Source organism: Astyanax mexicanus, unplaced genomic scaffold (genome assembly GCF_023375975.1).
Source record: "Astyanax mexicanus isolate ESR-SI-001 unplaced genomic scaffold, AstMex3_surface scaffold_37, whole genome shotgun sequence".
Taxonomy (NCBI): Eukaryota; Metazoa; Chordata; class Actinopteri; order Characiformes; family Acestrorhamphidae; genus Astyanax; species Astyanax mexicanus.
In genome coordinates, this window is record NW_026040047.1 from 2,390,980 (window position 1) to 2,414,406 (window position 23,427).

A 23,427-nucleotide genomic window follows, 5' to 3' on the forward strand; every position below is an offset into this window, starting at 1 on the left:
TAAGTGGTTGCTTGGCAGTTGCTAACGTTTTCCAGGTGGTTGCTAGGCAGTTGCTAAGTGGTTGCTAGGCAGTTGCTAACGTTTTCCAAGTGGTTGCTAGGCAGTTGCTAAGTGGTTGCTAGGCAGTTGCTAACGTTTTCCAGGTGGTTGCTAAGTGGTTGCTAGGCAGTTGCTAACGTTTTCCAGGTGGTTGTTAGGCAGTTGCTAAGTGGTTGCTAGGCAGTTGCTAACGTTTTCCAGGTGGTTGCTCAGTGGTTGCTAGGCAGTTGCTAACGTTTTCCAGGTGGTTGCTAAGTGGTTGCTAGGCAGTTGCTAACCTATTCCAGGTGGTTGCTAGGCAGTTGCTAAGTGGTTGCTAGGCAGTTGCTAACGTTTTCCAAGTGGTTGCTAGGCAGTTGCTAAGTGGTTGCTAGGCAGTTGCTAACGTTTTCCAGGTGGTTGCTAAGTGGTTGCTAGGCAGTTGCTAACGTTTTCCAGGTGGTTGCTAGGCAGTTGCTAAGTGGTTGCTAGGCAGTTGCTAACGTTTTCCAAGTGGTTGCTAGGCAGTTGCTAAGTGGTTGCTAGGCAGTTGCTAACGTTTTCCAGGTGGTTGCTAAGTGGTTGCTAGGCAGTTGCTAACATTTTCCAGGTGGTTGCTAGGCAGTTGCTAAGTTGTTGCTAGGCAGTTGCTAACGTTTTCCAGGTGGTTGCTAAGTGGTTGCTAGGCAGTTGCTAACGTATTCCAGGTGGTTGCTAGGCAGTTGCTAAGTGGTTGCTAGGCAGTTGCTAACGTTTTCCAGGTGGTTGCTCAGTGGTTGCTAGGCAGTTGCTAACGTTTTCCAGGTGGTTGCTAAGTGGTTGCTAGGCAGTTGCTAACGTATTCCAGGTGGTTGCTAGGCAGTTGCTAACGTTTTCCAAGTGGTTGCTAGGCAGTTGCTAAGTGGTTGCTAGGCAGTTGCTAACGTTTTCCAGGTGGTTGCTAAGGTGTTGCTAAGTGGTTGCTAGGCAGTTGCTAACGTTTTCCAGGTGGTTGCTAAGGTGGTTGCTAAGCAGTTATTAGGTGGTTGCTAAGCCCTGGCTGGGGTGCCGGGGTGTCCAAACTTTTGACTGATAGCTGCTCCATACAGCAGCTCCTCCATACACTCACAGTACTGGAGGAGCAGGGGAGAGAAGGGGTTCCGTGCGCAGAGCTGCTCGTGTGTGAGATGGAACTCTGGGCCCCCCATTCATTTCTATGGGAAAACTTCGTACGACATTTGTACGAAAACCGTACGACGTATCGTCGAAACGTTAAAATTTTCGGAAAGAACGCGGTAAGTTCTATAGACCGTCCGATTTTTGTCTTTGTATGTCAAAAATTGTTACCTACACAAACGTTCAAAGTTGTCCCCCATTCATTTCCTATGGGAAAAAAAAGCGTACGTTTACGAAGTTTTTACGAAAACCGTACGATGTATCGCTTAAAAAAGCACAAGCAACCTAATCGGGTATAGGTCCTACGATACTGCAAAATTTCGTGATTCTACGTCAAAAGCCCTAGGAGGAGATGCGTATAGAAATTTGAGCGCGGAATAATAATAATAATAATAATAATAATAAGAAGATTACGAAGAACAGTAAGTTGGCTTTTCCAAGCCAACTTAACTAGAAAAGGAAAGTTCGATAACGAACTTTAAGTTGGCTTGGAAAAGTACGTTAAATAGTTAAATAACGTTGAATAGTTAAAATGGTTGCTAAGATATTTCTGTCTAAAGCGTGTGAAGAGTGGTTGCTATGCTGTTGACTTTCGGCTAAATGTTGAAGTCCAAAAAGTTTTGGCTAACATGGTGAAAAGCTTATAATTATCTTGTAAAGTAAAGTGTTGCTAAGTGGTTGCTAGGTAGTTGCTAGGCAGTTGCTAATGTAGTCCACATCGTTGCTTAGTGCTTGCTAATTGGTTGCTAGGCAGTTGCGAACATATTCCAGGTGGTTGCTAAGCTGTTGCTAACTTGTTGCTAGGCAATTCCTAACGTATTCCAAATGGTTTTTAAGTGGTTATTAGGCAGTTTCTAATATTTTCCAGGTGGTTGCTAAGGTGTTGCTATGGTATCTGGGGTGGTTGCTAAGGTGTTGCTAGGTGGTTGCTAGGCAGTTGCTAAGGTGTTGCTATGGTATCCTGGGTGGTTGCTAAGGTGTTTCTAGGTGGTTGCTAAGGTGTTGCTAGGTGGTTGCTAAGGTGTTGCTAGGTGGTTGCTAAGGTGTTGCTATGGTATCCGGGGTGGTTGCTAAGGTGTTGCTAGGTGGTTGCTAGACGGTTGCTTAAGTGTTGCTATGGTATCCGGGGTGGATGCTATGGTGTGGTTGCTAAGGTGTTGCTAGGTGGTTGCTAAGGTGTTGCTATGGTATCCAGGGTGGTTGCTAAGGTGTTGCTAGGTGGTTGCTATGGTATCCTGGGTGGTTGCTAAGGTGTTTCTAGGTGGTTGCTAAGGTGTTGCTAGGTGGTTGCTAAGGTGTTGCTAGGTGGTTGCTAGGTGGTTGCTAGGGTGTTGCTAGGTGGTTGCTAAGGTGTTGCTAGGTGGTTGCTAAGGTGTTGCTATGGTATCCAGGGTGGTTGCTAAGGTGTTGCTAGGTGGTTGCTAAGGTGTTGCTAGGTGGTTGCTAAGGTGTTGCTATGGTATCCGGGGTGGTTGCTAAGGTGTTGCTAGGTGGTTGCAAGGTGGTTGCTAAGGTGTTGCTAGGCGGTTGCTAAGGTGTTGCTATGGTGTCTAGGGTGGTTGCTAAGGTGTTGCTAGGTGGTTGCTAAGATGTTGCTATGGTATCTGGGGTGGTTGCTAAGGTGTTGCTAGGTGTATCTAACTGGTCGCTAGGCAGTTGCTACCATTTCTAAAGTGGTTGCTAAGCAGTTGCTAGGCAGTTGCTAACGTTTTCCAGGTGGTTGCTAAGGTGTATCTAACTGGTTCCTAGGCAGTAGTAGATAAAAAGAAAGAGTGTTAAATGTAGAAGTACAGAAAAAGGGAGAGCCTGAAATAGAGAAGTAGAGAGAAAATCAGCGTGAGAAGTAGAGAAAGAACACCCGAGAATGTGAGAAAAAGAGTGACAAGTAGAGAGAAATATTGAGCGAGAGAAAGAGAATTAGGGAAAAAGAGAGATCGAGAAATAAAGAAGTAGAGAAAGAAAAAGGATGTAGTAGAGAGATAGATAGAAAGAGAAAGCAAGACAGAAAAGTAGAGTGAAAGAGAAGTAGAGAGAAGAGCGAGAAATAAAGAGAGAGTAAGAGAGAAATAGAGAAATAGAAAAGTAGAAAGAAAGAGACATAGAAAAGTAGAGAGAGTGAGAAAGAGAGAGTGAGAAATAGAGAAGTAGAGAGAGAGTGAGAAAGAGAGAGTGAGAAATAGAGAAGTAGAGAGAGTGAGAAATAGAGACGGAGAGAGAGAGTGAGAAAGAGAGTGAGAAATAGAGAAGTAGAGAGAGAGTGAGAAATAGAGACGTAGAGAGAGAGTGAAAAAGAGAGTGAGAAATATAGAAGTAGAGAGAGTGAGAAATAAAGAGAAATAGAGACGTAGAGAGAGAGTGAAAAAGAGAGTGAGAAATATAGAAGTAGAGAGAGTGAGAAATATAGAAGTAGAGAGAGAGAGTGAGAAATAGAGACGTAGAGAGAGTGAGAAATAGAGACGTAGAGAGAGAGTGAGAAAGAGTGAGAAATAGAGAAGTAGAGAGAGTGAGAAATAGAGACGTAGAAAAGAGTGAGAAAGAGAGAGTGAGAAATAGAGAAGTAGAGAGAGAGTGAGAAATAGAGACGTAGAGAGAGAGTGAGAAATAGAGAAGTAGAGAGCAAAAGAGAGAGTGAGAAGTAGAGAGCAAAAGAGAGAGTGAGACAGAGAAGTAGAGAGCAAACGAGAGAGTGAGAAGTAGAGAAGTAGAGAGCAAAAGAAAGAGTGAGAAATAGAGAAGTAGAGAGAGAGTGGGAAAGATAGAGTGAGAATTAGAGAAGTAGAGAGAGAGTGAGATAGAGAAGTAGAGAGAGAGTGAGAAATAGAGACGTAGAGAGAGTGAGAAAGAGAGAGTGAGAAAGAGAAGTAGAGAGAGAGTGAGAAATAGAGTGAGAAATAGAGACGTAGAGAGAGAGTGAGAAAGAGAGTGAGAAATAGAGGAGTAGAGAGCAAAAGAGAGTGAGAAATAGAGAAGTAGAGAGCAAAAGAGAGAGTGAGAAGTAGAGAAGTAGAGAGCAAAAGAAAGAGTGAGAAATATAGAAATAGAGAGAGAGTGGGAAAGAGAGTGAGAATTAGAGAAGTAGAGAGCGAAAGAGAGAGTGGTTGCTAAGCAGTTAATAGGTGGTTGCTAAACCCTGGCTGGGGTGCCGGGGTGTCCAAACTTTTGACTGATAGCTGCTCCATACAGCAGCTCCTCCATACACTCACAGTACTGGAGGATCAGGGGAGAGAAGGGGTTCCGTGCGCAGAGCTGCTCGTGTGCGAGATGGAACTCTGGGCCCCCCATTCATTTCTATGGGAAAACTTCGTACGAAAATTGTACGAAAACCGTACGTCGTATCGCTTCGCAACCTGCTATTAATTTAAAGATCTCGGTAAGATCTATAAGCTCGCCAAATTTGGTCTTCGTATCTCAAAAATTGTGGCGGTTACGGACGTTTAAAATTTCGCCCCATTCATTCCTATGGGGAAAAAATGCGTACGTTTACGAAGTTTTTACGAAAACCGTACGATAAATCGCTCCAAAAAGCACAAGCACGCTAAGTTGGCATAGGTCCTACAATCCGTGAAAGTTTCGTGATTCTACGTTGAAAGCTCTAGGAGGAGTAGCGTACAGAAAAAAAGGCGTAAGAATAATAATAATAACTAGAAAAGGAAAGTTCGATAACGAACTTTAAGTTGGCTTGGAAAAGTACGTTAAATAGTTAAATAACGTTGAATAGTTAAAATGGTTGCTAAGATATTTCTGTCTAAAGCGTGTGAAGAGTGGTTGCTATGCTGTTGACTTTCGGCTAAATGTTGAAGTCCAAAAAGTTTTGGCTAACATGGTGAAAAGCTTATAATTATCTTATAAAGTAAAGTGTTGCTAAGTGGTTGCTAGGTAGTTGCTAGGCAGTTGCTAATGTAGTCCACATCGTTGCTTAGTGCTTGCTAATTGGTTGCTAGGCAGTTGCGAACATATTCCAGGTGGTTGCTAAGCTGTTGCTAACTTGTTGCTAGGCAATTCCTAACGTATTCCAAATGGTTTTTAAGTGGTTATTAGGCAGTTTCTAATATTTTCCAGGTGGTTGCTAACTGGTTGCTATGGTATCTGGGGTGGTTGCTAAGGTGTTGCTAGGTGGTTGCTAAGGTGTTGCTATGGTATCTGGGGTGGTTGCTAAGGTGTTGCTAGGTGGTTGCTAGAGGGTTGCTAGGTGGTTGCTAAGGTGTTGCTATGGGATCCGGGGTGGTTGCTAAGGTGTTGCTATGGTATCCGGGTTGGTTGCTAAGGTGTTGCTAGGTGGTTGCTAAGGTGTTGCTATGGTATCCAGGGTGGTTGCTAAGGTGTTGCTAGGTGGTTGCTAGGGTGTTGCTAGGCGGTTGCTATGGTATCCAGGGTGGTTGCTAAGGTGTTGCTAGGTGGTTGCTAAGGTGTTGCTAGGTGGTTGCTATGGTGTTGCTATGGTATCTGGGGTGGTTGCTAAGGTGTTGCTAGGTGGTTGCTAAGGTGTTGTTATGGTATCCAGGGTGGTTGCTAAGGTGTTGCTAGGGTGTTGCTAGGTGGTTGCTAAGGTTTTGCTAGGTGGTTGCTAAGGTGTTGCTGTGGTATCCAGGGTGGTTGCTAAGGTGTTGCTAGGTGGTTGCTAAGGTGTTGTATGGTATCCAGGGTGGTTGCTAAGGTGTTGCTAGGTGGTTGCTAAGGTGTTGCTATGGTATCCTGGGTGGTTGCTAAGGTGTTGCTAGGTGGTTGCTAGGCAGTTGCTAAGGTGTTGCTATGGTATCCTGGGTGGTTGCTAAGGTGTTTCTAGGTGGTTGCTAAGGTGTTGCTAGGTGGTTGCTAAGGTGTTGCTAGGTGGTTGCTATGGTGTTGCTATGGTATCCGGGGTGGTTGCTAAGGTGTTGCTAGGTGGTTGCTAGGCGGTTGCTTAAGTGTTGCTATGGTATCTGGGGTGGATGCTATGGTGTGGTTGCTAAGGTGTTGCTAGGTGGTTGCTAAGGTGTTGCTATGGTATCCAGGGTGGTTGCTAAGGTGTTGCTAGGTGGTTGCTAAGGTGTTGCTATGGTATCCGGGGTGGTTGCTAAGGTGTTGCTAGGTGGTTGCAAGGTGGTTGCTAAGGTGTTGCTAGGTGGTTGCTAGGGTGTTGCTAGGTGGTTGCTAAGGTTTTGCTAGGTGGTTGCTAAGGTGTTGCTGTGGTATCCAGGGTGGTTGCTAAGGTGTTGCTAGGTGGTTGCTAAGGTGTTGCTATGGTATCCGGGGTGGTTGCTAAGGTGTTGCTAGGTGGTTGCTAAGGTGTTGCTATGGTATCCTGGGTGGTTGCTAAGGTGTTGCTAGGTGGTTGCTAGGCAGTTGCTAAGGTGTTGCTATGGTATCCTGGGTGGTTGCTAAGGTGTTTCTAGGTGGTTGCTAAGGTGTTGCTAGGTGGTTGCTAAGGTGTTGCTAGGTGGTTGCTATGGTGTTGCTATGGTATCCGGGGTGGTTGCTAAGGTGTTGCTAGGTGGTTGCTAGGCGGTTGCTTAAGTGTTGCTATGGTATCCGGGGTGGATGCTATGGTGTGGTTGCTAAGGTGTTGCTAGGTTGTTGCTAAGGTGTTGCTATGGTATCCAGGGTGGTTGCTAAGGTGTTGCTAGGTGGTTGCTAAGGTGTTGCTATGGTATCCAGGGTGGTTGCTAAGGTGTTGCTAGGTGGTTGCTAGGTGGTTGCTAGGGTGTTGCTAGGTGGTTGCTAAGGTGTTGCTATGGTATCCAGGGTGGTTGCAAAGGTGTTGCTAGGTGGTTGCTAGGTGGTTGCTAGGGTGTTGCTAGGTGGTTGCTAAGGTGTTGCTAGGTGGTTGCTAAGGTGTTGCTATGGTATCCAGGGTGGTTGCTAAGGTGTTGCTAGGTGGTTGCTAAGGTGTTGCTATGGTATCCAGGGTGGTTGCTAAGGTGTTGCTAGGTGGTTGCTAGGGTGTTGCTAGGCGGTTGCTATGGTATCCAGGGTGGTTGCTAAGGTGTTGCTAGGTGGTTGCTAAGGTGTTGCTATGGTATCCGGGGTGGTTGCTAAGGTGTTGCTAGGTGGTTGCTAAGGTGTTGCTATGGTATCCAGGGTGGTTGCAAAGGTGTTGCTAGGTGGTTGCTAGGTGGTTGCTAGGGTGTTGCTAGGTGGTTGCTAAGGTGTTGCTAGGTGGTTGCTAAGGTGTTGCTATGGTATCCAGGGTGGTTGCTAAGGTGTTGCTAGGTGGTTGCTAAGGTGTTGCTATGGTATCCAGGGTGGTTGCTAAGGTGTTGCTAGGTGGTTGCTAGGGTGTTGCTAGGCGGTTGCTATGGTATCCAGGGTGGTTGCTAAGGTGTTGCTAGGTGGTTGCTAAGGTGTTGCTATGGTATCCGGGGTGGTTGCTAAGGTGTTGCTAGGTGGTTGCTAAGGTGTTGCTATGGTATCCGGGGTGGTTGCTAAGGTGTTGCTAGGTGGTTGCAAGGTGGTTGCTAAGGTGTTGCTAGGTGGTTGCTAGGGTGTTGCTAGGTGGTTGCTAAGGTGTTGCTAGGTGGTTGCTAAGGTGTTGCTATGGTATCCAGGGTGGTTGCTAAGGTGTTGCTAGGTGGTTGCTAAGGTGTTGCTAGGTGGTTGCTAAGGTGTTGCTATGGTATCCGGGGTGGTTGCTAAGGTGTTGCTAGGTGGTTGCAAGGTGGTTGCTAAGGTGTTGCTAGGTGGTTGCTAGGGTGTTGCTAGGTGGTTGCTAAGGTTTTGCTAGGTGGTTGCTAAGGTGTTGCTATGGTATCCAGGGTGGTTGCTAAGGTGTTGCTAGGTGGTTGCTAAGGTGTTGCTATGGTATCCGGGGTGGTTGCTAAGGTGTTGCTAGGTGGTTGCTAGGCGGTTGCTAGGCGGTTGCTAAGGTGTTGCTATGGTGTCTGTGGTGGTTGCTAAGGTGTTGCTAGGTGGTTGCTAAGATGTTGCTATGGTATCTGGGGTGGTTGCTAAGGTGTTGCTAGGTGTATCTGACTGGTCGCTAGGCAGTTGCTACCATTTCTAAAGTGGTTGCTAAGCAGTTGCTAACGTTTTCCAGGTGGTTGCTAAGGTGTTGCTATCTGGTTGCTAGGCAGTTGCTAACGTATTACACATGGTTGCTAAGTGGTTGCTAGGCAGTTGCTAATGTTTTCCAGGTGGTTGCTAAGGTGTATCTAACTGGTTGCTAGGCAGTAGTAGATAAAAAGAAAGAGTGTTAAATGTAGAAGTACAGAAAAAGGGAGAGCCTGAAATAGAGAAGTAGAGAGAAAATCAGCGTGAGAAGTAGAGAAAGAACACCCGAGAATGTGAGAAAAAGAGTGACAAGTAGAGAGAAATATTGAGCGAGAGAAAGAGAATTAGGGAAAAAGAGAGATCGAGAAATAAAGAAGTAGAGAAAGAAAGAGGATGTAGTAGAGAGATAGATAGAAAGAGAAAGCAAGACAGAAAAGTAGAGTGAAAGAGAAGTAGAGAGAAGAGCGAGAAATAAAGAGTAAGAGAGAAATAGAGAAATAGAAAAGTAGAAAGAAAGAGACAGAAAAGTAGAGAGAGTGAGAAATAGAGAAGTAGAGAGAGAGTGAGAAAGAGAGAGTGAGAAATAGAGAAGAAGAGAGCAAAAGAGAGTGAGAAATAGAGAAGCAGAGAGAGAGTGAGAAATAGAGAAGTAGAGAGAGAGTGAGAAAGAGAGAGTGAGAAATAGAGAAGTAGAGAGAGTGAGAAATAGAGACGTAGAGAGAGAGTGAGAAAGAGAGTGAGAAATAGAGAAGTAGAGAGAGAGTGAGAAATAGAGACGTAGAGAGAGAGTGAAAAAGAGAGTGAGAAATATAGAAGTAGAGAGAGTGAGAAATATAGAAGTAGAGAGAGAGAGTGAGAAATAGAGACGTAGAGAGAGAGAAAGAGAGAGTGAGATAGAGAAGTAGAGAGAGAGTGAGAAATAGAGTGAGAAATAGACGTAGAGAGAGAGTGAGAAAGAGAGTGAGAAATAGAGACGTAGAGAGAGAGTGAGAAAGAGAGTGAGAAATAGAGGAGTAGAGAGCAAAAGAGAGTGAGAAATAGAGAAGTAGAGAGCAAAAGAGAGAGTGAGAAGTAGAGAAGTAGAGAGCAAAAGAAAGAGTGAGAAATATAGAAATAGAGAGAGAGTGGGAAAGAGAGTGAGAATTAGAGAAGTAGAGAGCGAAAGAGAGAGTGAGAAAGAGAGAGTGGTTGCTAAGCAGTTAATAGGTGGTTGCAAAGCCCTGGCTGGGGTGCCGGGGTGTCCAAACTTTTGACTGATAGCTGCTCCATACAGCAGCTCCTCCATACACTCACAGTACTGGAGGAGCAGGGGAGAGAAGGGGTTCCGTGCGCAGAGCTGCTCGTGTGCGAGATGGAACTCTGGGCCCCCCATTCATTTCTATGGGAAAACTTCGTACGAAAATTGTACGAAAACCGTACGTCATATCACTTCGCAACCTCCTATTAATTTTAAGATCTCGGTAAGATCTATAAGCTCGCCAAATTTGGTCTTCGTATCTCAAAAATTGTGGCGGTTACGGACGTTTAAAATTTCGCCCCATTCATTCCTATGGGGAAAAAATGCGTACGTTTACGAAGTTTTTACGAAAACCGTACGATAAATCGCTCCAAAAAGCACAAGCACGCTAAGTTGGCATAGGTCCTACGATCCGTGAAAGTTTCGTGATTCTACGTTGAAAGCTCTAGGAGGAGTAGCGTACAGAAAAAAAGGCGTAAGAATAATAATAATAACTAGAAAAGGTAAAGTTCGTGAACGAACTTTAAGTTGGCTTGGAAAAGAACACTAATAACGTTAAAAAGTTAAAATGGTTGCTAAGCTGTTTCTGTCTGAAGAGTGTGAAGAGTCGTTGCTATGCTGTTAACTTTTGGCTAAACGCTAAATACCAAAAACACTGAAATCTAAAAACATTTGGTTAAACGCTGAAATCTAAAAACATTTGGTTAAACGCTGAAATCTAAAAACATTTGGTTAAACGCTGAAATCTAAAAACATTTGATTAAACGCTGAAATCTAAAAACGTTTGATTAAACGCTGAAATCTAAAAACGTATGATTAAACGCTGAAATCTAAAAACGTTTGATTAAACGCTGAAATCTAAAAACGTTTGGTTAAACGCTGAAATCAAAAAACATTTGGTTAAACGCTGAAATCTAAAAACGTTTGATTAAAAGCTGAAATCTAAAAACGTTTGGTTAAACGCTGAAATCGAAAAACTTTTGGTTGTACTGTTGATTGCTAATGTGTTGCTAGGCGGTTGCTATCATTTCTGAAGTGGTTGCTAAGCTGTTGCTAGGCAATTGCTAACATATACCAGGCGGTTGCTAGGTGGTTGCTAGGGTGTTGCTAGGTTGTTGCTAAGGTGTTGCTATGGTATCCGGGGTGGTTGCTAAGATGTTGCTAGGTGGTTGCTAACGTGTTGCTAGGTGGTTGCTAAGGTGTTGCTATGGTATCCGGGGTGGTTGCTAAGGTGTTGCTAGGTGGTTGCTAGGTGGTTGCTAAGGTGTTGCTAGGTGGTTGCTAAGGTGTTGCTATGGTATCTGGGGTGGTTGCTAAGGTGTTGCTAAGTGGTTGCTAGGTGGTTGCTAAGGTATTGCTAGGTGGTTGCTAAGGTGTTGCTATGGTATCTGGGGTGGTTGCTAAGGTGTTGCTAGGTGGTTGCTAGGCAGTTGCTATCATTTCTAAAGTGGTTGCTAAGTGGTTGCTAGGCAGTTGCTAACGTTTTCGTAATGGTTGCTAAGGTGTTGGTAAGTGGTTGCTAGGCTGTTGCTATCATTTCTAAAGTGGTTGCTAGGCAGTTGCTATCGTTTCTAAGGTGGTTGCTAAGTGGTTGCTAACGTTTTCCTAGTGGTTGTTAAGGTGTTGCTAAGTGGTTGCTAGGCAGTTGCTAACGTTTTCCAGGTGGTTGCTAAGTGGTTGGTAGGCAGTTGCTAACGTATTCCAGGTGGTTGCTAGGCAGTTGCTAAGTGGTTGCTAGGCAGTTGCTAACGTTTTCCAGGTGGTTGCTAAGTGGTTGGTAGGCAGTTGCTAACGTTTTCCAGGTGGTTGCTAAGTGGTTGCTAGGCAGTTGCTAACGTTTTCCAGGTGGTTGCTAGGCAGTTGCTAAGTGGTTGCTAGGCAGTTGCTAAGTGGTTGCTAGGCAGTTGCTAACATTTTCCAGGTGGTTGCTAAGTGGTTGCTAGGTAGTTGCTAACATATTCCAGGTGGTTGCTAGGCAGCTGCTAAGTGGTTGCTAGGCAGTTGCTAACGTTTTCCAGGTGGTTGCTAAGTGGTTGCTAGGCAGTTGCTAACGTTTTCCAGGTGGTTGCTAGGCAGTTGCTAAGTGGTTGCTAGGCAGTTGCTAACGTTTTCCAAGTGGTTGCTAGGCAGTTGCTAACGTTTTCCAGGTGGTTGCTAAGGGGTTGCTAGGCAGTTGCTAACGTTTTCCAGGTGGTTGCTAGGCAGTTGCTAAGTTGTTGCTAGGCAGTTGCTAATGTTTTCCAGGTGGTTGCTAAGTGGTTGCTAGGCAGTTGCTAACGTATTCCAGGTGGTTGCTAGGCAGTTGCTAAGTGGTTGCTAGGCAGTTGCTAACGTTTTCCAGGCAGTTGCTAAGTGGTTGCTAGGCAGTTGCTAACGTTTTCCAAGTGGTTGCTAGGCAGTTGCTAAGTGGTTGCTAGGCAGTTGCTAACGTTTTCCAGGTGGTTGCTAAGTGGTTGCTAGGCAGTTGTTAATGTTTTTCAGGTGGTTGCTAGGCAGTTGCTAAGTGGTTGCTAGGCAGTTGCTAACATTTTCCAAGTGGTTGCTAGGCAGTTGCTAAGTGGTTGCTAGGCAGTTGCTAACGTTTTCCAGGTGGTTGCTAAGTGGTTGCTAGGCAGTTGCTAACGTTTTCCTAGTGGTTGTTAAGGTGTTGCTTACTGGTTGCTAGGCAGTTGCTATCATTTCTAAAGTGGTTGCTAAGTGGTTGCTAGGCATTTGCTAACGTTTTCCAGGTGGTTGCTAACTGGTTGCTAACTGGTTGCTAGGCAGTTGCTATCATTTCTAAAGTGGTTGCTAAGTAGTTGCTAGGCAGTTACTAACGTTTTCCTAGTGGTTGCTAAGTGGTTGCTAACTGGTTGCTAGGCAGTTGCTAACGTTTTCCAGGTGGTTGCTAAGGTGTTGCTAAGTGGTTGCTAGGCAGTTGCTAACGTTTTCCAGGTGGTTGCTAAGGTGGTTGCTAAGCAGTTAATAGGTGGTTGCAAAGCCCTGGCTGGGGTGCCGGGGTGTCCAAACTTTTGACTGATAGCTGCTCCATACAGCAGCTCCTCCATACACTCACAGTACTGGAGGAGCAGGGGAGAGAAGGGGTTCCGTGCGCAGAGCTGCTCGTGTGTGAGATGGAACTCTGGGCCCCCCATTCATTTCTATGGGAAAACTTCGTATGACAATTGTACGAAAACCGTACGTCGTATTACTTCGCAACCTTCTATTAATTTAAAGATCTCGATAAGATCTATAAGCTCGCCGAATTTGGTGTTCGTATCTCAAAAATTGTGGCGGTTACGGACGTTTAAAATTTCGCCCCATTCATTCCTATGGGAAAAAAATGCGTACGTTTACGAAGTTTTTACGAAAACCGTACGATATATCGCTTCAAAAAGCACAAGCAACCTGAACCGCTATAGGTCCTACGATACTGTAAAATTTCGTGGTTCTACGTCAAAAGCTGTAGGAGGAGTAGCGTACAACAAAAAAAGCGCGGAATAATAATAATAACTAGAAAAGGAAAGTTCGATAACGAACTTTAAGTTGGCTTGGAAAAGTACGTTAATAACGTTGAAAAAGTTAAAATGGTTGCTAAGATATTTCTGTCTAAAGCGTGTGAAGAGTGGTTGCTTTGCTGTTGACTTTCAGCTAAATGTTAAAGTCTAAAAAGTTTTGGCTAACATGGTGAAAAGCTAATAATTGTCTTATAAAGTAATATAAACACTTTACTTTATATATACCTATATAAAGTAAAGTGTTGCTAAGTGGTTGCTAGGTAGTTACTAGGCAGTTGCTAATGTATTCCACATCGTTGCTTAGTGTTTGCTAATTGGTTGCTAAGCAGATTCTTACATATTCCAGGTGGTTGCTAAGCTGTTGCTAACTGGTTGCTAGGCAATTGCTAATGTATTCCACATGGTTGTTAAGTGGTTGCTAGGCAGTTTCTAATATTTTCCAGGTGGTTGCTAAGTGGTTGCTAACTGGTTGCTATGCAGTTGCTAACATATTCCACATGGTTTCCAAGTGGTTGCTAAGGTGTTGATACGGTATCCGGGTTGGTTGCTAAGGTGTTGCTAGGTGGTTGCTAAGGTGTTGCTATGGTATCCAGGGTGGTTGGTAAGGTGTTGCTAGGTGGTTGCTAGGTGGTTGCTAAGGTGTTGCTATGGTATCCGGGGTGTTGCCAAGGTGTTGCTAGGTGGTTGCTAGGGTGTTGCTAGGCGGTTGCTAGGCGGTTGCTATGGTATCCGGGGTGGTTGCTAAGGTGTTGCTAGGTGGTTGCTAGGTGGTTGCTAAGGTGTTGCTATGCGGTTGCTAAGGTGTTGCTATGGTATCTGGGGTGGTTGCTAAGGTGTTGCTAGGTGGTTGCTAGGGTGTTGCTATGGTATCTGGGGTGGTTGCTAAGGTGTTGCTAGATGGTTGCTAAGGTGTTGCTATGGTATCCGGGGTGGTTGCTAAGGTGTTGCTAGGTGGTTGCTAAGGTGTTGTTATGGTATCCTGGGTGGTTGCTAAGGTGTTGCTAGGTGGTTGCTAGGCGGTTGCTAAGGTGTTGTTATGGCATCCGGGGTGGTTGCTAAGATGTTGCTAGGTGGTTGCTAAGGTGTTGCTATGGTATCCGGGGTGGTTGCTAAGGTGTTGCTAGGTGGTTGCTAAGGTGTTGCTAGGTGGTTGCTAAGGTGTTGCTATGGTATCTGGGGTGGTTGCTAAGGTGTTGCTAGGCGGTTGCTAAGGTGTTGCTAGGCGGTTGCTAAGGTGTTGCCAGGTGGTTGCTAAGGTGTTGCTATGGTATCCGGGTGGTTGCTAGGTGGTTGCTAACGTGTTGCTAGGCGGTTGCTAAGGTGTTGCTATGGTATCCAGGGTGGTTGCTAAGGTGTTGCTAGGCGGTTGCTATGGTATCTGGGTTGGTTGCTAAGGTGTTGCTAGGTGGTTGCTAAGGTGTTGCTAGGTGGTTGCTAGGTGGTTGCTAAGGTGTTGCTAGATGGTTGCTAAGGTGTTGCTATGGTATCCGGGGTGGTTGCTAAGGTGTTGCTAGGTGGTTGCTAGGTGGTTGCTAAGGTGTTGCTATGTTATCCTGGGTGGTTGCTAAGGTGTTGCTAGGTGGTTGCTAGGCGGTTGCTAAGGTGTTGCTATGGTATCCGAGGTGGTTGCTAAATGGTTACTAGGCAGTTCCTAACGTATTCCACATGGTTGCTAAGTGGTTGCTAGGCACTTGCTAATGTTTTCCAGGTGGTTGCTAAGGTGTATCTAACTGGTTGCTAGGCAGTTGCTAATATTTCTGAAGTGGTTGCTAAGCAGTTGCTAGGCAGTTGTTAACGTTTTCCAGGTGGTTGCTAAGGTGTTGCTAACTGGTTGCTAGGCAGTTGCTAACGTATTCCACATGGTTGCTAAGTGGTTGCTAGGCAGTTGCTAACATTTTCCAGGTGGTTGCTAAGGTGTTGCTAACTGGTTGCTAGGCAGTTGCTAACATATTCCAGACATAAAAAGAAAGAGAAAGCAAGACATAGAAAAGTAGAGTGAAAGAGAAGTAGAGAGAAGAGCGAGAAATAAAGAAAGAGTAAGAGAGAATAGAGAAATAGAAAAGTAGCGAGAAAGAGAAATTGAGACGTAGAGAGAGAGAGTGAGAAAGAGAGAAAGAAAGAGTGAGAAATAGAGAAGTAGAGAGTAAAAGAGAGAGTGAGAAATAGAGACGTAGAGAGAGAGTGAGAAAGAGAGTGAGAAATTCAGAAGTAGAGTGAGAAAGAGAGTGAGAAATAGAGAAGTAGAGAGCAAAAGAGAGTGAGAAATAGAGAAGTAGAGAGAGTGAGAAAGAGAGAGTGAGAAATAAAGAAATGTAAAGAGCAAAAGAGAGAGTGAGAAATAGAGAAGTAGAGAGAAAAAGATATAGAGACATAGAGCGTGAGAAAGAGATAAGTAGAGAGCAAAAGAGAGTGAGAAATAGAGAAGTAGAGAGCAAAAGAGAGAGTGAGAAATAGAGACGTAGAGAGAGTGAGAAATAGAGAAGTAGAGAGCAAAAGAGAGTGAGAAATAGAGAAGTAGAGAGAGTGAGAAAGAGAGTGTGAGAAATAGAGACGTAGAGAGAGAGTGAGAAAGAAAGAGTGAGAAATAGAGAAGTAGAGAGCAAAAGAGAGTGAGAAATAGAGAAGTAGAGAGCAAAAGAGAGTGAGAAATAGAGACATAGAGAGAGAGTGAGAAAGAGAGAGTGAGAAATAGAGAAGTAGAGAGCAAAAGAGAGAGTGAGAAGTAGAGAGCAAAAGAGAGAGCGAGAAGTAGATAAGTAGAGAGCAAAAGAGAGAGTGAGAAACAGAGAAGTAGAGAGCAAAAGATAGAGTGAAAAGTAGAGAGAGAGTGAGAAAGAGAGAGTGAGAGAAGTAGAGAGAGAGTGAGAAAGAGAGAGTGAGAGAAGTAGAGAGAGAGTGAGAAAGAGAGAGTGGTTGCTAAGCAGTTAATAGGTGGTTGCAAAGCGCTGGCTGGGGTGCCCGGGGTGTCCAAACTTTTGACTGATAGCTGCTCCATACAGCAGCTCCTCCATACACTCACAGTACTGGAGGAGCAGGGGAGAGAAGGGGTTCCGTGCGCAGAGCTGCTCGTGTGTGAGATGGAACTCTGGGCTCCCCATTCATTTCTATGGGAAAACTTCGTACGACAATTGTACGAAAACCGTACGTCGTATCGCTTCGCAACCTACTATTAATTTAAAGATCTTGATAAGATCTATTAGCTCGCCGAATTTGGTCTCCGTATCTCAAAAATTGTGACCGTCACGGACGTTCAAAATTCTCCCCCATTCATTCCTATGGGGAAAAAATGCGTACGTTTACGAAGTTTTTACGAAAACCGTACGATAAATCGCTCCAAAAAGCACAAGCAACGTAATTCACTATAGGTCCTACGATCCGTGAAAGTTTCGTGATTCTACGATAAAAGCTCTAGGAGGAGTAGCGTACAGAAAAAAAGGCGTAAGAATAATAATAATAATAATAAGAAGAAAACGAAGAACAATAAGTTGGCTTTTCCAAAGCCAACTTAATAATAAGAAGATTACGAAGAACAATAAGTTGGCTTTTCCAAGCCAACTTAATAATAAGAAGAAGATTACGAAGAACAAGAAGTTGGCTTTTCCAAGCCAACTTAACTAGAAAAGGAAAGTTCGATAACGAACTTTAAGTTGGCTTGGAAAAGTACGTTAAATAGTTAAATAACGTTGAATAGTTAAAATGGTTGCTAAGATATTTCTGTCTAAAGCGTGTGAAGAGTGGTTGCTATGCTGTTGACTTTCGGCTAAATGTTGAAGTCCAAAAAGTTTTGGCTAACATGGTGAAAAGCTTATAATTATCTTATAAAGTAAAGTGTTGCTAAGTGGTTGCTAGGTAGTTGCTAGGCAGTTGCTAATGTAGTCCACATCGTTGCTTAGTGCTTGCTAATTGGTTGCTAGGCAGTTGCGAACATATTCCAGGTGGTTGCTAAGCTGTTGCTAACTTGTTGCTAGGCAATTCCTAACGTATTCCAAATGGTTTTTAAGTGGTTATTAGGCAGTTTCTAATATTTTCCAGGTGGTTGCTAACTGGTTGCTATGGTATCTGGGGTGGTTGCTAAGGTGTTGCTAGGTGGTTGCTAAGGTGTTGCTATGGTATCTGGGGTGGTTGCTAAGGTGTTGCTAGGTGGTTGCTAAGGTGTTGCTAGGTGGTTGCTAAGGTGTTGCTATGGTATCCGGGGTGGTTGCTAAGGTGTTGCTATGGTATCCGGGTTGGTTGCTAAGGTGTTGCTAGGTGGTTGCTAAGGTGTTGCTATGGTATCTGGGGTGGTTGCTAAGGTGTTGCTAGGTGGTTGCTAGAGGGTTGCTAAGGTGTTGCTATGGGATCCGGGGTGGTTGCTAAGGTGTTGCTATGGTATCCGGGTTGGTTGCTAAGGTGTTGCTAGGTGGTTGCTAAGGTGTTGCTATGGTATCCAGGGTGGTTGCTAAGGTGTTGCTATGGTATCCTGGGTGGCTGCTAAGGTGTTGCTAGGTGGTTGCTAGGTGGTTGCTAAGGTGTTGCTATGGTATCCGGGGTGGTTGCTAAGGTGTTGCTAGGTGGTTGCTAGGCGGTTGCTAAGGTGTTGCTATGGTATCCGAGGTGGTTGCTAAACGGTTACTAGGCAGTTGCTAACGTATTCCACATGGTTGCTAAGTGGTTGCTAGGCACTTGCTAATGTTTTCCAGGTGGTTGCTAAGGTGTATCTAACTGGTTGCTAGGCAGTTGCTAATATTTCTAAAGTGGTTGCTAAGCAGTTGCTAGGCAGTTGCTAACGTTTTCCAGGTGGTTGCTAAGGTGTTGCTAACTGGTTGCTAGGCAGTTGCTAACGTATTCCACATGGTTGCTAAGTGGTTGCTAGGCAGTTATGATCATTTCTAAAGTGGTTGCTAAGTGGTTTCTAGGCAGTTGCTAACATTTTCCAGGTGGTTGCTAAGGTGTTGCTAACTGGTTGCTAGGCAGTTGCTAACATATTCCAGATGGTTGCTGAGCGGTTGTGATCATTTCTAAAGTGGTTGCTAGGCAGTTGCTAATGTTTACCAGGTGGTTGCTAAGGTGTTGATAACTGGTTGCTAGGTTGTTGCTATCATTTCTAAAATGGTTGAAGTAGAGAAAAAGAGAGAGTGTTAAATGTAGAAGTACAGAAAAAGGGACATCGAGAAATAAAGAAGTAGGGAGAAAACCGCGAGAAAAAGAGAAAGAACACGCGAGAATGTGAGAAAAAGAGTGACAAGTTGAGAGAAATATTGAGCGAGAAAAAGAGAATTAGAGAAAAAGGGACATCGAGAAATAAAGAAGTAGAGAAAGAAAGAGGAAGTAGTAGAGAGATAGATAGAAAGAGAAAGCAAGACATAGAAAAGTAGAGTGAAAGAGAAGTAGAGAGAAGAGCGAGAAATAAAGAAAGAGTAAGAGAGAATAGAGAAATAGAAAAGTAGCGAGAAAGAGAAATTGAGACGTAGAGAGAGAGAGTGAGAGAGAAAGAAAGAGTGAGAAATAGAGAAGTAGAGAGTAAAAGAGAGAGTGAGAAATAGAGACGTAGAGAGAGAGTGAGAAAGAGAGTGAGAAATTCAGAAGTAGAGTGAGAAAGAGAGTGAGAAATAGAGAAGTAGAGAGCAAAAGAGAGTGAGAAATAGAGAAGTAGAGAGAGAGAGTGAGAAAGAGAGAGTGAGAAATAAAGAAATGTAAAGAGCAAAAGAGAGAGTGAGAAATAGAGAAGTAGAGAGAAAAAGATATAGAGACATAGAGCGTGAGAAAGAGATAAGTAGAGAGCAAAAGAGAGTGAGAAAGAGAAGTAGAGAGCAAAAGAGAGAGTGAAAAATAGAGACGTAGAGAGAGTGAGAAATAGAGAAGTAGAGAGCAAAAGAGAGAGTGAGAAATAGAGAAGTAGAGAGAGTGAGAAAGAGAGTGTGAGAAATAGAGACGTAGAGAGAGAGTGAGAAAGAAAGAGTGAGAAATAGAGAAGTAGAGAGCAAAAGAGAGTGAGAAATAGAGAAGTAGAGAGCAAAAGAGAGAGTGAGAAATAGAGACGTAGAGAGAGTGAGAAAGAGAGAAGTAGAGAGCAAAAGAGAGAGTGAGAAATAGAGAAGTAGAGAGAGTGAGAAAGAGAGTGTGAGAAATAGAGACGTAGAGAGAGAGTGAGAAAGAAAGAGTGAGAAATAGAGAAGTAGAGAGCAAAAGAGAGTGAGAAATAGAGAAGTAGAGAGCAAAAGAGAGAGTGAGAAATAGAGACGTAGAGAGAGTGAGAAAGAGAGAAGTAGAGAGCAAAAGAGAGAGTGAGAAATAGAGAAGTAGAAAGCAAAAGAGAGTGTGAGAAGTAGAGAGCAAAAGAGAGAGCGAGAAGTAGAGAGCAAAAGAGAGAGTGAGAAATAGAGAAGTAGAAAGCAAAAGAGAGTGTGAGAAGTAGAGAGCAAAAGAGAGAGTGAGAAATAGAGAAGCAGAGAGCAAAAGAGAGAGTGAGAAGTAGAGAAGTAGAGAGCAAAAGAGAGAGTGAGAAATAGAGAAGCAGAGAGCAAAAGAGAGAGTGAGAAACAGAGAAGTAGAGAGCAAAAGAGAGAGTGAGAAGTAGAGAGAGAGTGAGAAAGAGAGAGTGAGAGAAGTAGAGAGAGAGTGAGAAAGAGAGAGTGAGAGAAGTAGAGAGAGAGTGAGAAAGAGAGAGTGGTTGCTAAGCAGTTAATAGGTGGTTGCAAAGCCCTGGCTGGGGTGCCGGGGTGTCCAAACTTTTGACTGATAGCTGCTCCATACAGCAGCTCCTCCATACACTCACAGTACTGGAGGAGCAGGGGAGAGAAGGGGTTCCGTGCGCAGAGCTGCTCGTGTGCGAGATGGAACTCTGGGCCCCCCATTCATTTCTATGGGAAAACTTCGTACGAAAATTGTACGAAAACCGTACGTCGTATCGCTTCGCAACCTGCTATTAATTTAAAGATCTCGGTAAGATCTATAAGCTCGCCAAATTTGGTCTTCATATCTCAAAAATTGTGGCGGTTACGGACGTTTAAAATTTCGCCCCATTCATTCCTATGGGGAAAAAATGCGTACGTTTACGAAGTTTTTACGAAAACCGTACGATAAATCGCTCCAAAAAGCACAAGCACGCTAAGTTGGCATAGGTCCTACGATCCGTGAAAGTTTCGTGATTCTACGTTGAAAGCTCTAGGAGGAGTAGCGTACAGAAAAAAAGGCGTAAGAATAATAATAATAACTAGAAAAGGAAAGTTCGATAACGAACTTTAAGTTGGCTTGGAAAAGTACGTTAAATAGTTAAATAACGTTGAATAGTTAAAATGGTTGCTAAGATATTTCTGTCTAAAGCGTGTGAAGAGTGGTTGCTATGCTGTTGACTTTCGGCTAAATGTTGAAGTCCAAAAAGTTTTGGCTAACATGGTGAAAAGCTTATAATTATCTTGTAAAGTAAAGTGTTGCTAAGTGGTTGCTAGGTAGTTGCTAGGCAGTTGCTAATGTAGTCCACATCGTTGCTTAGTGCTTGCTAATTGGTTGCTAGGCAGTTGCGAACATATTCCAGGTGGTTGCTAAGCTGTTGCTAACTTGTTGCTAGGCAATTCCTAACGTATTCCAAATGGTTTTTAAGTGGTTATTAGGCAGTTTCTAATATTTTCCAGGTGGTTGCTAAGGTGTTGCTATGGTATCTGGGGTGGTTGCTAAGGTGTTGCTAGGTGGTTGCTAGAGGGTTGCTAGGTGGTTGCTAAGGTGTTGCTATGGGATCCGGGGTGGTTGCTAAGGTGTTGCTATGGTATCCGGGTTGGTTGCTAAGGTGTTGCTAGGTGGTTGCTAAGGTGTTGCTATGGTATCCAGGGTGGTTGCTAAGGTGTTGCTAGGTGGTTGCTAGGGTGTTGCTAGGCGGTTGCTATGGTATCCAGGGTGGTTGCTAAGGTGTTGCTAGGTGGTTGCTATGGTGTTGCTATGGTATCCGGGGTGGTTGCTAAGGTGTTGCTAGGTGGTTGCTAAGGTGTTGCTATGGTATCCTGGGTGGTTGCTAAGGTGTTGCTAGGTGGTTGCTAGGCAGTTGCTAAGGTGTTGCTATGGTATCCTGGGTGGTTGCTAAGGTGTTTCTAGGTGGTTGCTAAGGTGTTGCTAGGTGGTTGCTAAGGTGTTGCTAGGTGGTTGCTAAGGTGTTGCTATGGTATCCGGGGTGGTTGCTAAGGTGTTGCTAGGTGGTTGCTAGACGGTTGCTTAAGTGTTGCTATGGTATCCGGGGTGGATGCTATGGTGTGGTTGCTAAGGTGTTGCTAGGTGGTTGCTAAGGTGTTGCTATGGTATCCAGGGTGGTTGCTAAGGTGTTGCTAGGTGGTTGCTATGGTATCCTGGGTGGTTGCTAAGGTGTTTCTAGGTGGTTGCTAAGGTGTTGCTAGGTGGTTGCTAAGGTGTTGCTAGGTGGTTGCTAGGTGGTTGCTAGGGTGTTGCTAGGTGGTTGCTAAGGTGTTGCTAGGTGGTTGCTAAGGTGTTGCTATGGTATCCAGGGTGGTTGCTAAGGTGTTGCTAGGTGGTTGCTAAGGTGTTGCTAGGTGGTTGCTAAGGTGTTGCTATGGTATCCGGGGTGGTTGCTAAGGTGTTGCTAGGTGGTTGCAAGGTGGTTGCTAAGGTGTTGCTAGGCGGTTGCTAAGGTGTTGCTATGGTGTCTAGGGTGGTTGCTAAGGTGTTGCTAGGTGGTTGCTAAGATGTTGCTATGGTATCTGGGGTGGTTGCTAAGGTGTTGCTAGGTGTATCTAACTGGTCGCTAGGCAGTTGCTACCATTTCTAAAGTGGTTGCTAAGCAGTTGCTAGGCAGTTGCTAACGTTTTCCAGGTGGTTGCTAAGGTGTATCTAACTGGTTCCTAGGCAGTAGTAGATAAAAAGAAAGAGTGTTAAATGTAGAAGTACAGAAAAAGGGAGAGCCTGAAATAGAGAAGTAGAGAGAAAATCAGCGTGAGAAGTAGAGAAAGAACACCCGAGAATGTGAGAAAAAGAGTGACAAGTAGAGAGAAATATTGAGCGAGAGAAAGAGAATTAGGGAAAAAGAGAGATCGAGAAATAAAGAAGTAGAGAAAGAAAAAGGATGTAGTAGAGAGATAGATAGAAAGAGAAAGCAAGACAGAAAAGTAGAGTGAAAGAGAAGTAGAGAGAAGAGCGAGAAATAAAGAGAGAGTAAGAGAGAAATAGAGAAATAGAAAAGTAGAAAGAAAGAGACATAGAAAAGTAGAGAGAGTGAGAAAGAGAGAGTGAGAAATAGAGAAGTAGAGAGAGAGTGAGAAAGAGAGAGTGAGAAATAGAGAAGTAGAGAGAGTGAGAAATAGAGACGTAGAGAGAGAGTGAGAAAGAGAGTGAGAAATAGAGAAGTAGAGAGAGAGTGAGAAATAGAGACGTAGAGAGAGAGTGAAAAAGAGAGTGAGAAATATAGAAGTAGAGAGAGTGAGAAATAAAGAGAAATAGAGACGTAGAGAGAGAGTGAAAAAGAGAGTGAGAAATATAGAAGTAGAGAGAGTGAGAAATATAGAAGTAGAGAGAGAGAGTGAGAAATAGAGACGTAGAGAGAGTGAGAAATAGAGACGTAGAGAGAGAGTGAGAAAGAGTGAGAAATAGAGAAGTAGAGAGAGTGAGAAATAGAGACGTAGAAAAGAGTGAGAAAGAGAGAGTGAGAAATAGAGAAGTAGAGAGAGAGTGAGAAATAGAGACGTAGAGAGAGAGTGAGAAATAGAGAAGTAGAGAGCAAAAGAGAGAGTGAGAAGTAGAGAGCAAAAGAGAGAGTGAGACAGAGAAGTAGAGAGCAAACGAGAGAGTGAGAAGTAGAGAAGTAGAGAGCAAAAGAAAGAGTGAGAAATAGAGAAGTAGAGAGAGAGTGGGAAAGATAGAGTGAGAATTAGAGAAGTAGAGAGAGAGTGAGATAGAGAAGTAGAGAGAGAGTGAGAAATAGAGACGTAGAGAGAGTGAGAAAGAGAGAGTGAGATAGAGAAGTAGAGAGAGAGTGAGAAATAGAGTGAGAAATAGAGACGTAGAGAGAGAGTGAGAAAGAGAGTGAGAAATAGAGGAGTAGAGAGCAAAAGAGAGTGAGAAATAGAGAAGTAGAGAGCAAAAGAGAGAGTGAGAAGTAGAGAAGTAGAGAGCAAAAGAAAGAGTGAGAAATATAGAAATAGAGAGAGAGTGGGAAAGAGAGTGAGAATTAGAGAAGTAGAGAGCGAAAGAGAGAGTGAGAAAGAGAGAGTGGTTGCTAAGCAGTTAATAGGTGGTTGCTAAACCCTGGCTGGGGTGCCGGGGTGTCCAAACTTTTGACTGATAGCTGCTCCATACAGCAGCTCCTCCATACACTCACAGTACTGGAGGAGCAGGGGAGAGAAGGGGTTCCGTGCGCAGAGCTGCTCGTGTGCGAGATGGAACTCTGGGCCCCCCATTCATTTCTATGGGAAAACTTCGTACGAAAATTGTACGAAAACCGTACGTCGTATCGCTTCGCAACCTGCTATTAATTTAAAGATCTCGGTAAGATCTATAAGCTCGCCAAATTTGGTCTTCGTATCTCAAAAATTGTGGCGGTTACGGACGTTTAAAATTTCGCCCCATTCATTCCTATGG

General features: G+C 44.1%; 1 long non-coding RNA gene across 1 annotated transcript; it reads left to right on the plus strand.

The window, feature by feature from the left end:
* Positions 1-5,805: 5,805 nt before the first annotated feature.
* Positions 5,806-23,189, plus strand: LOC125793117 (uncharacterized). Its single transcript, XR_007432702.1, has 3 exons — positions 5,806-6,907; positions 7,972-8,282; positions 21,667-23,189. It is a non-coding gene; the product is annotated as an uncharacterized LOC125793117 (long non-coding RNA).
* The last annotated feature ends 238 nt before the right edge of the window (positions 23,190-23,427 follow it).